General features: G+C 43.5%; 1 protein-coding gene across 7 annotated transcripts in view; it reads right to left on the reverse strand.

Moving 5' to 3' along the window:
- The window catches only part of LOC132399123 (septin-9-like), a 434,472-nt gene that overhangs the window by 151,494 nt on the left and 263,642 nt on the right, over positions 1 to 19,336 (reverse strand). The window contains exon 1 of one of the 7 annotated variants that reach the window (XM_059979128.1): positions 14,652 to 14,712. The exons of the other annotated variants lie outside the window; for them this stretch is intronic. The gene's annotated coding sequence lies outside the window, so the exon portion shown is untranslated. Of the gene's footprint in view, positions 1 to 14,651; positions 14,713 to 19,336 lie in introns of those variants that run through there. 7 annotated transcript variants of the gene reach the window in all.

The following is a 19,336-nucleotide window of genomic DNA, read 5'->3' on the forward strand; positions in this document are numbered from 1 at the left end:
TGCTGCTGTAAAGGTAGCAAATTTCACGACATACACTAGTGATATTAAACCTGTTTCTGATTCTGACGCTATCGAGGATGAAGAATTTCACACAGGAGCAGAGGAAAACTGGTCTGGCATGGATTTTTTTCCTTGTAAAAAGGTAAAGGCTCAAGAGATGCCTGGATAAAAGTGGGTTCAATCATGGTCTCTGGTGCTGTCTGTGTAGAGTTCACACGTGAGTTTGCTCCTGTTCATCCAGCTGCTCCGGTTTCCTCCCAAATCCCAGGTTCATGCAGGTTTGATGGGTTAATTGAACCCTGTCAGTTGCCCCTAGTGTGTAGCCGAGTGGTAGAAGCCACAGGTAATTGATGGGAATGTGGGGAGGGTGGAGCAGAATTAGAGTAAATAGTCAGCACAGAGTTGGTGAGACAAAGGACTGTTACTGTTCTGAATCTCTCCAGGTCTCTACAGCTCACAGATTTAAGATAGTTGGTGGCTTAGAAAGCTGATTGGAAACATCATCAGATGGTGAAATTTGAAACTGGAGCAAAGGGGGATGAGAAGTGACTTGATAGAGGTATACAAGATGGTAAGGGACATAGATCGAGTGGACAGCCAGAGACCTTTTCCCAGGACAGAAATGGCTAACACCAGGGGGCTAAATCTTAAGGTGATTGGAGAAGAGTGTAGAGGGGATGCCCTGCCAGCTTTGATGGTAGCAGCTGATAGGGGCATTGAAGAAACTCTCAGACAGGCACATGGATGATAGAAAAATGGAGGGTTATGAAGGAGTTAAAGGGTAGATTGATCTTAAGAGTTGGTTAAAAGGTTAGTACAACATTGTGGGCCAAAGTGCCTGTAATTTTGTTGTGATGTTCTATGTAAGGTGTTAGGAGTTCTATCTCCTGATCTGATCTTTCAGTTGCAGTTGGACTTGAATCCATTAGGCATAAACCTGAGTAGGTTTCAATTCTTCAGCCAGTGTGACCACAATGGGCTGAATGGACAGTCCTTCACTACAAGCTTTTGATCAATGGCGAAACACGTTGACTAAGCAACATATTTAAAACTTCCATGCCTGAGCTCCCCTTGCTGGCTCATCTGCCGAGGCTGGTTACTGTAACAGCTGGCGAAAGTGTCAGCAGTGCTTAGCTCCATTCATCAGCATCAGGCCAATAAAAGACTTAACTTGTCTGTGTGAATGAACATCGCTCACAGCAGCTGCCTCGTGAATCTGGCCTCTGGTTTATCAACAGAGAGAAAAAGACTTTCATCCATATAGTGACTTTTGCAATTTCAAAGGGCCATCACGGCTGCTAATCAATGCACTACTGGCTTCCTCAGACAAATGCCATGATAATGTTCTCATTAAAATGCTGATTAGATGATAATCATTGAGTCACCAATGATAGCGTAGTGCTTAGCACATCACTTTGCAACACCAGCTATTCATCAATGTGGTTCAATTCCCGCTCCTGCCTGTAAAACATTTGCCCCATGGCTGCATGGGTTTCCTCCAGGTGCTCCGGTTTCCTCCCACATTCCAGATGTACGTTAGGGTTACTGAGTTGTGGCTATGCTATGTTGGTGCCAGAAGAGTGGCAACTCTTACGGGCTGCCAACATAAACCTTGTTGATTGATTTAACACAAACAACAGGTTTCAGTGCATGTTTCGATGTACATGTGACAAATAAAGCTAATCCTTAATCTGTAAAACTATTCTTTAACAATTGGCCAGGGCATCAGAAAGATCTTCCCAGCTTTCCTTCGAAAGAGCAACAAGACTTCTACATCTACCAGATTAGAATTAATATCTCACCCAAAAGACAGTACCCCCATCCAGATAGCATTTCCTTGGCACTGTCCTGGAAAGGGGCTGTAGAAATAATTTGTCTTCTGCAAACTATGGTTTGCTCAAAGGCAAATCAGTGCATTCAGGGTTAATATTCAAACCCATTCACAATCGCTAAGCAAAGATGGCAGACCATGCCTGCATGCAGCAAGACCCAGGCAACAAGTTGGCACGGGCTGATCAGTGACAAGTGATATAAGTGCCACAAACATGCCAGGCAATGGCCATCTCTATTTATGCTTGTGTACCATAAAATTACCATGAACCATCTTGAATCTCCCACAAATCACAGGGATAGCCACTGCACAGGAAGACACAATTCAGTCCAACAAATTGAAACTGACACTGTGTAAAAGCAATCTAGCTGGTTCCACTACCCCATCCTTTCCCAAATAACCCTGCAAATTCTTTCCTTTCAGATATAATCCAGCTCTATCTGCATTCCAGTTCCTAACTGCTTGTTGTATGAAATATTTTCTTGTAACAACACATTTGGCTCTTCCCCAACACCACTGAACTCTAGAGAATTGCAGATAAAATTTACAAGGATTTTGACGGGACTTGAGTTGCAGGAAAGCTTGAATAGATTGGGATTTTATCCCCTGTAAGGTAGGAGAATGAGAGGAGAGCTTACTGTGACAGCCAAGATCATGCAGGGTATAGAGAGGGTAAATGTATGTGGGGCATTTTCCCCTGATATTGGGTAAGACGAGAAATAGAAGTCATTGGTTAAGGGTGGTGTAACGGTTGGGGTAACACTGTTACAGACCAAGCTGTAAGATTGGGGTTCGAGCTCTGCTGCTATCGGTAAGGAGTTTGAATGTTCTCCCCTTAACTGCATGTGTTTCCTCTGGGTGCTCTGGTTTCCTCTCATATTCCAAGGATGTACAGTTCTGTATTTGCCAAGGTGGAGTGAAGAGTGAGTTTGTAAATCTGGCTGCAGCAAAGGATGTAGGGAATGATGACGGTGGAGTGCCATGGAAGGGGTTGGCACAGGTGCAGACACACCCAGCCCTGAGACACCAGGCAAGGTCATTTCATCCCAAACAGTTGGCTTATTGATCAGTACAAAATGTCTCTCTGGTGCTTCCCGCTTCTTTCCCTCCCTCTTCCCCTTTTCCCAACCATGATTCCCCGCTCCCTGCTCCCTTCCCACTCTCAGTCCACAATAGAGACCCATATCGGAATCAGGTTTATCATCAATCACATAATGTCATGAAATTTGTTTTTTTTTGCAGCAGTACAGTGCAATACTTAAAATTACTACAGTACTGTGCAAAGGTCTTAGGTATATGTACCTCAGGCTTTTCCACAGTACTATACTGTTAGGGTTAGTGAGTTGTTGACATGCTATGTTGGTGCCAGAAATGTACCTCAGTACAATCCTTGCTGATTTGAGTTGACACAAGCAATGCATTTCAAGGTATGTTTCATGTACATGTAACAAATGAAATTAATCTTTATTTAAGCGGAACCTGCAGAGAAACACCTTAATTAAGAAGGTGGTGTGAGTGTGGAATAAACTGTCAGCATATGTGGTGGATGCAAGTTTGATTGTAATATTTAAAAGAAGTCTGGATAGATACATGGATGGGAGGGATATGGAAAGCTATGGTCTATCTTCAAGTCAATGGGACTATTTAAAATAATAGTTTGGCATGGACTAGCTAGCCAAAAGGCCTGTAGTGTTTCATAGACACATAAACACATGCAGGAAACACATGTGCTGTAGTATTCTATGACTCTGTATACAATATTTTTCTTTCCTGAGGACTTAAGTGAATTCCAGTTTGAGCTGAACTTTATTTACAGGATTATCAAAATGTCCCAGTTACAACTATCCACAAATAAATCTCAAGACCCTTCAATACTTCTGCTTAAACTATTGCACCACCATTTTCAAAAGAAACTGTTCCTTCTCCTGTAGCAGGTTCAAGCTCCTGTATTTCTTCCTGGATGACAGAGGCCACTTTTTTGAGGCATCACCATTTGAAGGTGTCCTGGATCCTGGGGAGGCTAGTGCCCATGATGGAGCTGGCTGAGTTTACAGCTTTCTGAAGCCACTGTGCAGTGGCCCCTCCGTACCAGATGGTGATGCACCCAATAAGGATATCCTCCATGGTGCCCCTGTAGAAATTTGTGACAGTCTTTGGTGACATACTAAGTCTCCTCAAACTCTTTGAAGAATATTTGCTTCCTGGGCCAAGAAGCCCCATGTTTTTTTTTGCCAAGCTTAGCTTTCTAAATACAGCGGCCGCTGCTTATAAGATCAAACACTTGTCAGTAAACCTTCCAACTAATATTCGTTGTTTAGGATCTAGTCATAAATGGATCTGGCCAGTCTTCAGTTCTTAATATAAATGGAAATCAGTAATCAGTTTGAAGTTAAAATCCACAGCTTTGCAAACAAGCACTGTCTATCGAAAACAGGGTTTTGGGTCACAGCACCTATCTTGTTGCTGAAGAGGTGCAGTGTAAGACTATGGATTATATAATTAGGCTTGTTTCAGAACAGACAAGCTGGCTAAATTGTTTGGTTCAAGCAAGCTTATAGACCAGATGGAGACAATCCCTTAGGATATCAATGATTGATCTATTAATAAATTGGAAGCTTTATGTACTCAGGGAAGTTAGCTTCACGGCATTAACTTTGGTTATCTGGTATCTGTGTCTCCAAGGTTGGAGACCTTAAGGTTGGTCTGGTGAAGAGATGGTAGTGAGGACTAGTTCCCACTACCTATTAAATGCTCCCAATGACGAGCACCTCAAATAGCCTCGGACAACCAAGTCCAGCTCCAGGCCTTCATGAGTGGCTTAGCTACTAAGCCCAGTGGAATTGTTTTTACCAAAAGGAGAAGGGTCAAAGGCAGGTTACTGCTGCCTTAAAACCACTCACTTTGGGCATATGGGGCTCATCAGCCGTGGGTGGCAGCTCATCGAGGGGAAGGAAAACTCTGATCTCAAACCTCCGCTGCCTATTGGCTGTACAAGCTCATGGGGGGAGCTTCGGCAGTAAACCCCACAGGAGAATCCGAAGCCGGTCCAACATTGAGTTCAACGCTGACAGGCAACTCCAGCCACCCAGCTGGTACCAAACTCTGCCGTTCCTTTGGGCTCTTCAGTTGCCTGGAGAGGGGGAGCTTGCTACATGGGCAACAGCTTGCTCTCTGTATCGAACTGCCCAGGCTTGCATATCTAGACAGCCAGGATGCAACATCCATGGTCCACTCGGACTGATAGCGGCCTCAAAGTCAGAGTCTCCAAGAAACTTTTAGCAAGTTTGTATTAAAACGTATCTGCGGAAATATCATATACTCGTGAAGACAGCTAAGTGACAAAGAAACAATATGTAGAGAGCATCCAGACTCTTTAGGATTGGTGTAAGGAACATCAAATAGTATGAAAGAAACACAGGGTGAACTAGAGTCCATTCCTCTGCTTTCAATTTTTGAGATGGATATTTCATTTATCTGCATGGTTGGTATGTTTTTTCAGCTTATAGGAACTGTAACTATGTTTTGGAAATCCTTTGTGTTTTAGAAATGGTTTGTGATTTGGAAGTCTTTTATAAGATGGAAATCCTTTGTGAGTTTTGAATATGTTTTAAGAATGTTGTTCAGATTAAACATGTTTCACGGAAAATAAATGGACTGGGCTTAAACTACTTTGTTAGCTGGAAGTGTTTACTCCTTGACAGGGAGAGGGGAACCTCCAGCGTTTTGTACGTGTTGCTTTGGGTTTCCAACATCTGCAGAACCACTTGTGTACAGAGTATGTAATCACTTATCGCTGATATTTTCTTGGCATTATCACTGCAAGTTCCCCTGCCAACAACATTCTGGGAGTCACCATTAACCAGACATTCAACTGGATCAACCAAATACAGTGTCTACGACAGTTTAGCAGCGATTGGGTCTCTTGTAGAGGATGACTCACCTTTTAATGTTCCAAAGCATTTCCATCACCGACAAAGCATGTCAGGAGCATTGGCTGGGTAACTCTCTCTCACCAGTGGACATTTTCAGATGGCAATGCCTCAAGAAGGTGGTATCCATTATTAAGGACCCTCACCATCCAGGACATGGCCTCTCCCTGGGGCACTAGGGAGACTGAAGACCCACACTCAATGTTTTACAGTCATATTCTCCCCCTTCGCTGTTGAGAGTACTAGACAGTCCATGAATAGCACCTCACTAATCCTCTTTTGCACGATTTAGCTTTTTAAATTACTGTAACTTATGGTAAGTTTTATGTCTTGCACTGTACTGCTGCCATAAAACAATTAATTTCACGACACCCAGTACTGTGCAAAAGTCTGAGGCACATATACAGTATATAGCTAGGATGCCAAGGACTTTTGAACAGTGTTGCATTTGTCAATCTGGCAGGAGCAAAGAATGTTGGGAATGATGAAGGTGGAGAACCACGGGAGCGGGGTGGGACAGGTGGCAGAGAATGAGTGCCAGGGGCAGGAGTTGGCACGGGTGCAGACTCACCCAGACCTGAGACACCAGGCAAGGTCATTGATACCAATTGGTTTATTGATCATTACAGGATGTCTCTCTGGTACTTCCCACTCATTCCCCTCTCCGTTCCTCATTTCCCAACCATGATTCCCCTCTCCCTGCCCCCTTCCCACTCTCAGTCCACAGTGGAGACCCATATCAGAATTAGATTTATCATCACTCACATATGTCATGATTTTTTTTGCAGCAGCAATACAGTGCAATATATAACATTACCACAGTAGGCATCCTCGCTATATATATGCCTAAGATTGTTGCACATAACTGTATGTCAGCAATAATAAACCTGATTCTGATTCTGATGTTATTTGAAGAAAATAGCAGGAATAATCCCTGTTGTCCTGGTCAATATTTGTTCCAGAAATCGTCATCAGTAATGAACATTATTACCTGCTCACTCCCAGATTGCTATGCGCAAATTAACTGCTGCCTTTTCTGTGTTAAGTGGCAAACACCTTCAGTTAAGTTGGTCAACATATGAAGAAAGACTGGATCGACTAGGTTTATACTCACTGGAATTTAGAAGATTGAGGGGGGATCTTACTGAAACGTATAAAATTCTAAAGGAATTGGACAGGCTAGATGCAGGAAGATTGTTTCCGATGTTGGGGAAGTCCAGAACGAGGGGTCACAGTTTAAGGATAAAGGGGAAGCCTTTTAGGACCGAGATGAGGAAAAACTTCTTCACACAGAAAGTGGTGAATCTGTGGAATTCTCTGCCACAGGAAACAGTTGAGGCCGGTTCATTGGCTATATTTAAGAGGGAGTTAGGTATGGCCCTTGTGGCTAAAGGGATCAGGGGGTATGGAGAGAAAGCAGGTACAGGGTTCTGAGTTGGATGATCAGCCATGATCATACTGAATGGCGGTGCAGGCTCAAAGGGCCGAATGGCCTACTCCTGCACCTATTTTCTATGTTTCTATATTTCTAAATAATCTGTGAACCATGTTGGTAAAACTAGCACTGCTACACAGAGGAAATTGAACATTATCAAATTTCAAAGTAAATTTATTATTTTTGTGCCATCTTGACTGATGATAGGAGGGTTGTACATACCTACTTGATGTGAACACTGCATTAAAAATATTATTTTTGGGAGCATACTCTGAATGTGATTGAGTCTTTTTTTCCCCCTGCATTTACCAGTGTCTGCTCTGCAGCAGACTGGAGGTACAACAGGTAGTCAAAACTCATCACTGGCAGCAGCCTACCTACCACCAAGGACGGATATACAGAAAGGTGCCAGAAAAGGGCCAGCAACATCATGAAGGGTCCCGCCTACTCTGCACATGGACTGTTTGCCCCACTCACATTGTGGAGCAGGCTACATAGCATCCATGCCAGGACCACCAGACCCAAAAACAGTTACTTTCTCAGACAGTAAGGCTGATCAACACCTCCACCTACTAACAGACTCCTCCACAACCCAACCACCACTACTGTATCAGTTCCATAGTCAATAAGACATACGATCAGAGTTAGGCCACTTGGCTCTCTGAGTTTCCCTGTCATTTCATCATGGCTGATCCATTTCCTTCTCAACTCCAGTCTCCTGTCTTCTCTCCATAACCTTTCCTGTCAGGGTCACCTTATGTACAAATACTCCTGTGTCCAGCATCACTTTATGGACATACAATCATTCTTTGAATATGAGCTATCTTATGTCTTTATATTTATAGTGTTGTTTTATCATCGTGTTCTTTATCTTATTATTTTTTGTGCTGTGTTGGGTTCAGAGTAACAATCGTTTGGTTCTGCAAGGTCAGTCGACAGCTTAAGCTCACTGCAGCCCTCAACCTAAATCCCAACATCTTGCGAGTACCGCGACGAATGAGTTGCTGTTGACTCTAACGTGTCGGTTGCTAAGCAACTCCACACGCACACAAAAGCTGCCATAGAAGCTGTGCGTTCTGCTTTACATTTTCCAGATTTGGTACAGGTGTTTGACCCTGGAGACAAGACACATCAGTTTTAAAACCACAGTTGTTGGGGGAAGCACTTGATAAATTTGCGGCTTGTCTTCATTTTAGGTCTATGCAGTTTTGAAGTCGTCCAGTCAGAAAGCGTAAAGCCAGTCTTTCTGCTGCTACAACTGGCTATCTCTGTTCCATACTAATTAGGCGTCCACAACAATGAGCTTGCAATAGCAGGGGCACAATGGAAGCGGTTGCATTTATTACTCATCCACTGCCCACGATGTAGAACACTACAGGGATCAGAAATGGAGCTACACACAACAGGGAACAGATGTGCAACCTGAACTTTCTATCACTGCCCAACATGGCACCAGAGACCAGGAAAACAGATGCTGTAATGGACTTTGCTGATACAGTGGGGTCAATCATTTTCATTGGGAGTCCGCCTTCATTTTATTGCACTTGTCAACTGTGACTCATTTGGGAGCACTCTCAGCTCAGAATAATCAGCTCCCGAGACAGCAGCACAAGAATTTAGGCTGGTTCTGCTGGGGATTCTGGCTTTTTGTTTTCAGCTCTCTGGTGAATGTTGAAGGCGCCATGTTTCCCATTTTGAGGAGAATTAGGCTGCTGCCCAAAATTTATCCTTCATACATCAGTAAAATCAGGTTACCTCATGGTGTTTGCGTTGCTTTAAGTGGAAGCACAATCTGGTGACCATTTTCCCTGCTTTACTGGTAGTTAAAGATACTACAGCAAGGCAAGCTTACTTGTTGTTCTCACTGTATACCTGAGGCAACACAAAATAAAACCAATCTCCCTGTCATCTGGTATCTGGGTGCCAGAATCCAGATAGTGGAGGCCGTGAAGGGTTAAAGAGAGGAAGCACAAAGTGGTAGTTTCAAGATTGCGTTCACCAAAACGTGGACTAAGGATTTTGCAACACATGCAAAATGCTGGAGGAACTCAGCAGGTCAGGCAGCATCTATGGAGGGGAATAACTGTTGACATTTCAGCATGAGGCTTACTGTTTGTCCTTCTCCATTGACGCTGCCTGACTTCATCCAGTATTTTGAGTGTGCTGCCCAAGGTTTACAGCACCTGCAGAATCCCTTGTGTTTAGGATTTTGATACGGAAGTTCTTTTTATGCAACGGGAAGAGAGCCATGGACAATGTACAAATCATTTATGCGACCAGGGTTAGTAAGTTAATACGATGAGAAACTACCATTCTATATTGATTTCAACTATCCCTAGTAGTCCTAAACAGCCTCTGAGGTGACCTCTAAAGAAACAGTGCTGTTGTAACAACTTAATGGATGTTCCACACATAACAAACAATAACCACTAACCAAAGTGCTCATTTTTCTGCTTTAACAGTAAAAGTAAATTTCGAATAAAGGCTCTCAATGGAGCTTATCGGATCCAGTGCTATTGTCTTATTCAAATGGCAACGAACACAGAACAGAGATCACCACAGTGGAGTACAGGCCTTTCGGCCCATTATGTTGTATTGACCTTTTAACCCACTCTAAGCTCAATCTAATCCTTCCCTTCCACACAACATTTCCATTTTTCTTTCATCCATGAGCCATGAGTCTTTTAAATAGCTTTCATGTATCTAACACTACCATTACTGCATTCCATGGACCCACTACTGTCTATATAAAATATCCCCCTCATGGCCTTTCATATTAGCCATTGCCATCCAGAGAAAATGGCGCTGCTGTCCAATCTTATCGCTGTCTCTTGTCATCTTACATACCTCTATCAAGACGTCTCTCATTTTCCTTTGTGCCAAAGAAAAAAGTCTTAGTTTGTTCAACCTTCCTTCAAAAAACAGGCTCTCTACTCCGGGCAGCGTCTGGTAAATCTCCCCTGCACCCTCTCTAAAGCTTCCACATCCTTTCTATAATGAGGAGACTAGAACAGAACATAGTGCATCATGGGAGGCCTCACCAGAGCTTTATCAAGCTGCAACATTACCTCATGACTCCTGAACTCAGTCCCCTGACTCATGAAGGTCAACACATCATAGGCCAACTTGCACGGCAGTGGTTAAAAGCTAGTGTACCTTCTTTGAATGTGAGAGATGTACTCTCACCTCTCACTTTCTACGTTAAAGTGAAACATACCAAGGCTCTGTCGAGGTGTGATAACAGAATGGCCAAGTGACAAGCTTTAGGATGGATGACCAAGACCTTGATCAAAGACATAAGACTTAAAGGAGCAGCATAAATAGTACGGGGGAAATAAACAGGAGTGGTTTAGGAAGAGATCCTGAACTTCAGAGTCTTAGGAACCAAAGCCATTTTCACCAGGAGGGGCTAAACTGAAAGATAATCAAGATGTCAGTAATGAAGGAGGGCAGATATCTGGGAGATTTCAAGAGCTGCAGCAGATTCTGACAGGATAGATAGACAAGGCTAAGGAAAGATTTGAAAACAAGTGTGAGAAACATAAGATCCCACCATTGTACAGCAAGATTATCAGGCAATTTATCGGAATTGGAGCACAATAGTTTACAGCAGAGCAGGGACCTTCGGTTTAGGGAGTGGAATGAAGAAGATTCGAAGATGGTTTCGAAATGGGTAGATCTACCGTAGGCTTTGGCTTGCACAAAGGCAAGGGAGAGGGAGATTGGGGTGACCTTATGGAAGTGGAAGGTGGTACACTTTGATGGATATGCAGCCTATAGTTCAACATGAGGAGGCAGATACATATAGGCTTTTAAGGGCTGTGAATTTTAAAACATGTCAATGACGTACGGGGTGTACAGGGAGGGGTAGAATGTCTGGTGAAGGGGCTCGTCATGTCCATTCTGGAGCAGCTCACGCCATCTTCGGTCCCTACCAGACACTTAGCTCTCACCTGGTGCCCCAAGGAGCTGCTTGCCTGTAACAGCGGCCACACCCCAGTACTCTACTTTGACAGGTGGGCTAGGCCAGGTGAGGGTAGTTCGGGGGGCCTCGTGCTACAGTGAAACAGGAACATGTCTGTGCTAGCATATGAAGCCAGCTCCAATAGACTGGGCGGGTGAGATCCAACTAGGAAGGAGGTTCCTCAATGCTGTGTGGAGAGTAAAGGGCACTACAAGGCATCAGTTAAGATGGTCACCCACTGAATCCAGGAAAGGCTGCAGTTGTGATGACTATTTGGACCGCTGGACCTAGACTTCCAAGGTCAAGAGAGTGGAACTGTCCTAGTGCAATGGCTTTTCCACTTTAAAAAACTCTCCAGCACGCCTCTCCTGTCATTGTTGGATATGACAGCCAACCAACACACACCAAGGAAATAATCCCAGTGTCACAGAACAGTACAACACAAAAGCACACAATGCTGGCAGAGCTCAGCAGGCCAGACAGCATCTATGGGAGGAGGTAGTGACGACGTTTTGGATGAAGGGCTTATTACCACCTCCCATAGATGCTGTCTGGCCTGCTGAGTTCTGCCAGCATTGTGTGTTTTTATTTATTTCCAGCATCTGCAGATTCACTCGTGTTGCCTTTGACAACAAAAAAGCAGGTCCTTTGGCCCATCTAGTCTGTGCCGACCTGTTATCTATCTCATCCCATCGAACTGCACCTGGCACGTAGGCCTCCCGTCTATATACTTATCCAAATATTGCTTAAATGTTTAAAAACTAATCTGCATCCACCATTTCTGCTGGCAGCTCAGCAACAAATCCTGTTAAAGAAAAACGATTTCAAAACACAACAAAGGAGACGAAAAGACTACAAACCAAGCATCTTCTGCAAGCTTTTGTTGCTGGTTTAGCCCCAGTCTGTTCTCCGAAGCCATCTGTTCCCTAACCAGAGCTCTGTAGGATTGGAGTCACTGCTCGTGGCATGAAAGCTGTTTCACACAGGCTGCAAGCATACGGCACAGACCTGATACAGAATCAATGGCAGACTAGAAGCCAACAGTTCATACAGAAGATGCGGCCGTACATAGGCAGATGCAACACGCACACTTAGGGCAAGGCCAGTTTCCTTCAGTGCTAACTACTCAATAATACTAACCCATCATAACGACTTGAATCGCCATGCATTTTGTGTGGATCCGCACAATACTGAGCCACTCAGACAATGCACAGAATGGTTTGTGTGAGCTTCGATGATCAAATTACACAGAAAAGATGCGACACTTCAATAAAATCTGTTTTTGCTTTTGTACATCTCTCGTGCTGGAGTACACCACCATGAAACCATCATCAAAAGAAAAGACCTAGTCGAGTGAGGAAGGAGCACAAAGCTCTTCATTGGACTCACCTTCTTCATCCAAGAGATTTGCTTTTCTCCTTCCCCCTCCCCTCCCCCTCCAATCGACTGACCGCCGTTAATCTGACTTTTTGCCAGACTCAGTTTTGGTCATGTCTGCAGCCTACGGAAGTCACAAATAACTCTTCCAGCACGGTGCAAAGTCTGGTGAAGGATGAGCAGGAGAATCGTTTCCTGCCTTGCAGTTTGCTGGAGCCTTGTCTGATTGCTGCCTGCATCACACACGTATACGCATGACCAGAATAGTAATAAAGACCACATCAGCCTGTGATTGCCCACTGAGATTTCTCCCTTCCCCTTTTTTTTAAACACGTCCTTCTTGCCTTCATTGTTTGAATGCGTTCACATGAAACAGCCCAGCCTGCGGGTCCCATTCAACCCTTGACTCAGGCATCTGGCAACTGAGGAGACAGAGAGCCTATAAAGCTCACGTAGATTTTAGTTTCTTCTCCCCAGAGGAGAAGCTTACAAAGGCAGCTGGCCGCAGTTTGGCTGAAATATATATCTTACTATCAGTTCTGCTGATGTAATTAAACATTGGACAAAGATGCTTCGCAGAACAGTCACTTGCTCAGATTAACAGAGACAGAAAAGAACCTGGAACTTGGCAAGTCAGGCAGCATAATGGAAAGGAATAAAGAAATGACATTTCAGGCCGAGACCCTTTCCATTTGCCCTTTATATGGCATCAAATCGACACTAGTCCATTTACGTGAGCTCCAGACCAGATTGTTTCTCCAGTTTAGAGACGAGTGCTACCACCCCTCACACAAATTATTCCCACATTTTGATTCCTTCTTCTCCTATTTACTGATCCATTTCACACATACTGAAAAAACAATGGATTTCCACAGCCAGAAGAGACTCAATGGAAGATGGGCAACCCATAAGACCAAAAGACCATAAGACATAGGAACAAAATTAGGCCATTCAGCCCATCACATCTGCTCTGTTGTTCCATTATGACTAATTATCCCTCTCAACCCCATTCCTCTGCCTTCTCCCCATAATCTTTGACTCCCTTACTAATCATAAGACATAGGAGCAGAATTAGGCCATTCAACCCATCAAGTCCACTCAAGTCCATTCCATCATGGCTGATCCTGGATCCCATCCAACCCCATACACCTGCCCACTCACCATATCCCTTAATGCCCCGACCAATTAGGAATCTATCAATTTCTGCTTTAAATATACAAACGGACTTGGCCTCAACCGCAGTCTGTGGCAGAGCATTCCACAGATTCACCCCTCTTTGGCGAAAAAAAATTCCTCCTTACTTCCATTCTAAAAGGTTGCCCTTTCATTTTGAGGCTGTGTCCTCTGGTTCTGGATACCCCCATCAGAGGAAACATCCTTTCTCCATCTACCTTATTTAGTTCTTTAAACACTCGATAGGTTTCAATGAGATCCTAATGCATTTTTCTAAATTCCAGTGAGTATAGGCCCAAAGCTGCCAAACTCTCCTTACGTGTAAAATCCCTTCATTCTGGGAACCATCCTTATGAATTTTCTCTGGACCCTCTCCAATGATAATCCATCCTTTCTGAGCTAAGGGACCCAAAACAGTTAACAATAAATTAAAGTGCAGCCTGACTGGTATCTTATAAAGTTTTGGCATTATCTCCTTGTTTTCATATTCTAATTCCCTTGAAATAAATGCTAACATTGCATTTGCATTCTTTATCACAGACTCAGCCTGTGAGTTAACCTTCTGAGACCCTTGCACGAGGACTCCTAAGTCCCTTTGCATCTCTGATGTTTGAATTTTCTCCCCATTTAGAAAATAGACTGCACTATTGTTCCTTTTACTAAAATGCATTATCATACATTTCCCAACACTGTATTCCATCAGCCACTGATTTTCCCATTCTTCCAATCTGTCTAAGCCCTGCTACAATCATATTGCTTCCTCTATCTACCCCTCCACCTATCGTCGTATCATCTGCAAACTTGACCACAAAGCCATCAATTCCATCCTCCAAATCACTGACCACACTGTGTAATGTGAGAAGAAATGGTCCCTGCGGAACACCACTGGTCACCAGAGGCCACCAGAATAGATCCCTTTTATTCCCACTCTTTGCCTCCTACCGGTCAGTTGATCTTCTATCCATGCTAGTATCTTTCCATGTGTTCTTATCTTGTCAAAAGCCTTCTGAAAATGCAAGTAAACAACATGCATTGACTATCCTTGGTTTATCCTGCCTGTTATTTCCTCAAGGAATTCCAACAGACTTGTCAAGCAATATTTCCCCTTAAGGAAATCATGCTAACTTTGGCTTGGGATTTTTTCATGTGCCTCCAAGTACCCTGAAACTTAACCCTTAATAATAGACTCCAACATCTTCCTGACTGAAGTCAGGGTAACTAGCCTATAATTTCCTTTCTCCTGCCTCCCTCCCTTCTTAAAGAATGGAGTGACATTTGCAATTTTCCAGTCCCCTGGAACCACTGCAGGATCTAGTGATTCTCAAAAGATCATTACTAATGCCTCCACAATCTCTTCAGACACCTCTTTCAAAACTCTGGGGTGTATTTCATCTGGTCTAGGTGACTTATTTACCTTTAAACCTTTCATCTTTCCAAGCACCTTCTCCTTTGTACTAGTTCAAATTTGCTCCTCTAACACTCTCAAATTTCTGGCGTACATCTAGTGCCTTCCACAGTGAAGACTGATGCAAAAAGCTTATTAAGTTCGTCTGCCATTTCTCTGTCTCTCCAGCGTCAATTTCCAGCATACCTTTACATTAAGCTCCCTAATCAAATCTGGTTCATTACACATCCAATCTAGAATTGCCTTTCCCCCTTGTGAGTTCAACCACAAGCTGCTCTATAACACCACCTCAAAGGCATTCTGCAAGTTCCCTCTCTAGGGATCCAGCACAAACCTGATTTGCCCAATCTTCTTGCATATTGAATTCCCAATGACTACCATAACATTGCCCTTATTAAATGCCTTTTCTCATCTCCTATTGTAATTTGTATCCCACATGCTGGCTACTGTTTGGAGGACTGTAAAAGTCTTTCTACCCTTGTAGTTTAACTCTACCCACAAGAATTCTGCATCTTCGGATTCTACATCACCTCTTACTAAGCATGTGATTTCATTTTTTACCAACCAAGCCACCCAGCTTGCTACCACCCAAACTAGACCCCCTACAATTCACCTACCGACAAAACCGATCGACAGATGGCGCAATAGCCACAGCCCTACACACCGTCTTTACACCTCTGGAGAAGGAGGATGCCTATGTGAGAATGCTGTTTTTGGTCTACACATCAGCATTCAACACCATTGTTCCATCCAGGCTCGACAAGAAGCTCAGAGACCTCAGCCTTCACCCTGCCTTGTGCAGCTGGATCCTGGATTTCCTGGCAGATTGGCAGCAGGTTGTAAGAGTGGGCTTCCTCACCTCAAACCCTCTGACTCTCAATGCAGGAGCCCCTCAGGGCTGCATACTGAGTCCCCTCCTTTACTCCCTGTATACCCATGACCGTATTGTCACCCACAGCTCCAATCTGCTAATTAAATTTGCCAACGACACTACATTGATTGTCCTTATCTCAAACAATAACTAGGTGGCTTTCAGTGGTGTCAAGAAACCAACCTCCCTTTCAATGTCGCAAAAACAAAGGAGCTGGTTGTGGATTATAGGGGGAATGGAGACAGGCTAACCCCTATTGACATAAGTGGATCTGGGGTTGAGAGGGTAAAAAGCTTCAAGTTCCTCGGCATCCACACCAGCTGTGTGGTGAAGAAGGCACAACAGCGCCTCTTTCACCTCAGACGGGTGTGGAAGTTTGATATGGGCCCGCGAATCCTAAGAACTTTCTACAGGGGCACAATTGAGAGCATCCTGACTGGCTGCATCACTGCCTGGTATGGGAATTGTACCTCCCTTAATCGCAGGACCCTGCAGAGAGTGGTGCGGACAGCCCAGTGCATCTGTAGATGTGAACTTCCCATGATCCAGGACATTTACAAAGACAGGTGCGTAAAAAGGGCCTGAAGGATCATTGGGGACCCAAGTCATCCCAACCACAATCTATTCCAGCTGCTACCATCCACGAAGCAATACCGTTGCATAAAAGCCAGGAACAACAGCCTCCGGGACAGCTACCTCCACCAGACCATCAGAATGAAGAACTCACGCTGATTTGAGTGTATTCTATGTTACATTGACTGCTCTATTTATTATAAATGGCTATGATTGCACATTTAGATGGAGACGTAACGTAAAGATTTTTGCTCCTTGTGTATGTGAAGGACACAAGAAATACAGTCAATTCAATAAAGTTGAAAGTGGTGTTTGAGGCCCTGAGTGTGCGCAGGATTCATGGAAGCAACAGTAATTATGAACAGGACAACAGAAACCAGAGCATTCATCAGCAAATACCAGGTCAAACACAAAACAGATCCACTGCAACTCAAGAAGATCGAAACCCTACTAAGATATTCAACAAAATAAAATCCTTCGCTACTCTTATAAAACAATCTGTGCAATCTCACCAGAGAAAACAGTGCAATGGAATCCCCTCATGCTGCCCTCAGAAGATTGACATTTAAAACACATTCAATGTTGATTTGTTTTATGTGCAGCTGTGGGATTTGAACCCTCCAACTCTACATACATAAGGCACATTATATACGAATCAGGGGCAGAGGTGGGGCACTTAGCCCCCTGATCCTGCTCCACCAATCAATAAGATCATGTCTCAAATCAGCATTCCAGTCTCCACGTGGTGACTACTCAGTCCACTGCTTCTTAAATGCCCACTTACCTCTGCCTTAAAAATTGTTGACGACTCTGTTACTTTAAAGGAAGAGAATTCCAAAGACTCACGGCCTTCTCAGGGAAAAAAAATCCCCTCATTTGACATAAATGGGTGACCCTTTATTTTGAAATGGTGACCTGTACGTTCTACAACAGGAAATATCCTCTCAATATCGACCTTTGAGATCTCTCAACATTTTAACCAAACCTCCGCTCTCACTCCTTTAAAGCCAGTAGACAGATGCCCAGCCTATCCAACCATTCCTCACAAGGTGACCTATCCTTAGCTTAAATCCAGTAAACATTTTCTTAGCTGCTTTGAATACATAACTACACTTCCCTAAGTAATTAATGTGTATGCTACTCCAACATGTTTATACAATTGAAGAATATCTTCTGCACATCTGTAGTGATAAAGCTTTCTGATACTGTACCTTCTCTAATTACTTACTATACGTGCATACTAGCTCTTTGGGAATCATGCATTAGGATTGCCAAAACCCTCTGTAACCTAGAGTTCTGCAATCTCTCACCACATAGATAATACGATTAAAATTTTTTGTGTCTATTAAAATGGATTTTTTTCATTGTAGACTAAAATAAAAACAGGTTCCTTAAGGCAGTGGGGATAAGCTCTCACTACCTACTAAATGCTCCCAACAGCGTGCGTCTCAAATAGTCCAGCTCCTGGCCTCCCTATGCAGCTTGGCTACTAGCCCAGTGGAACCGTTTCTACTGCCAGGAGAAGGAGCAAGGGCAAGCTACTGTGGCTTAAAACTAGTCACTTTGGGCAGATGGGGCTCATCAGCCGTGGTTGGCAGCTCATCGAAGAGAAGGAGAATTCTGAACTCAAACCTCCCTTACCCTGTGGCCATACCCACTCATGGGGTAGGCTTCGGGAGTAAACCCCCGAGGAACAATCCAGAGCTGGAGTCCCTAAGGCAGACATACGTTGAGTTCACACTGACTGGCAACTCCTGCAATGCCACTGATAACAAACCTCATGGAGAGGGGAGAGCCTGCTACATAAAGCAACAGCTTGCTCTCCATATCATACTTCCCTGGTTTGTGTATCATGTAGACAGCTGGAATGCAACATTCATGGTCGACCTCGACCAATAGCGGGCCTCAATTTACATACAGATTGTGTATAATAGTACATGATATGCTATTTGCCAGGTTATGACCCATTCATTTAACCTATTCATATATCCCTTTGTAGCTTCCCTAAGCCCTCTTCCTAGCTTACATTCTTGCCTATCTTTGTATTAGCAATCTATATTGCAAAAAATTTCAGTCCCTTCATCAAAGTCAATTGTACAAATTGTAAACATAAATTCCTGCGCACGTCACCCATTACCCACTAGAAAAAAGGGCCCACTTATGCCTACTGCTTCATGTTAGATGTTAGCCATTTTCTGCCCACACCAATGCGTCACTTATAACACTAGCTCTTGTCTTCCACAATAACCTTTGATGTGGTATTTTAATTAAGTGCTTTCTGCAAATCTAAAATCCTCTGATTCCCTTTATCAACAGAGCATGGTACTTATTCAGAGAGAGCAAAAAAGAAACTATAATTGGTCAAACATGATGTCCCTTTCAACAAACCAAGTTGACTTGGCCCAATTACATTGAATTTTCTCAAGTGTCCTTTAATGACTAACCACTAACATACCTGCAATGTCTATAGTTTCCTGCCCTCTGTGTTCTTCTGTTTTTTTTAATAAACTAGCTAATCTTGATATTTTCCAATTTGATGAAACTGTACCCAATTTAGGAAACTTTGCAAAATTAAACCCCATGCTTCAACTTTTCTGTAAAGACCCCAGGATGAAGTTCACCAGGAAACAGAGATATCAGCTTGCAATATTACATCCCTGATGACTGTAATATTGCCCGTCTTCTAATTCCCAATTGTTAGCTGTTGTAACTTACATTCTCTATAGTCAAAACTGCGATAAAATACCTGTTCGAGATTTCCCCCAATTCACTTTAAAA

The sequence above is a fragment of the Hypanus sabinus genome, chromosome 9, assembly GCF_030144855.1.
Source record: "Hypanus sabinus isolate sHypSab1 chromosome 9, sHypSab1.hap1, whole genome shotgun sequence".
Classification (NCBI taxonomy): Eukaryota; Metazoa; Chordata; class Chondrichthyes; order Myliobatiformes; family Dasyatidae; genus Hypanus; species Hypanus sabinus.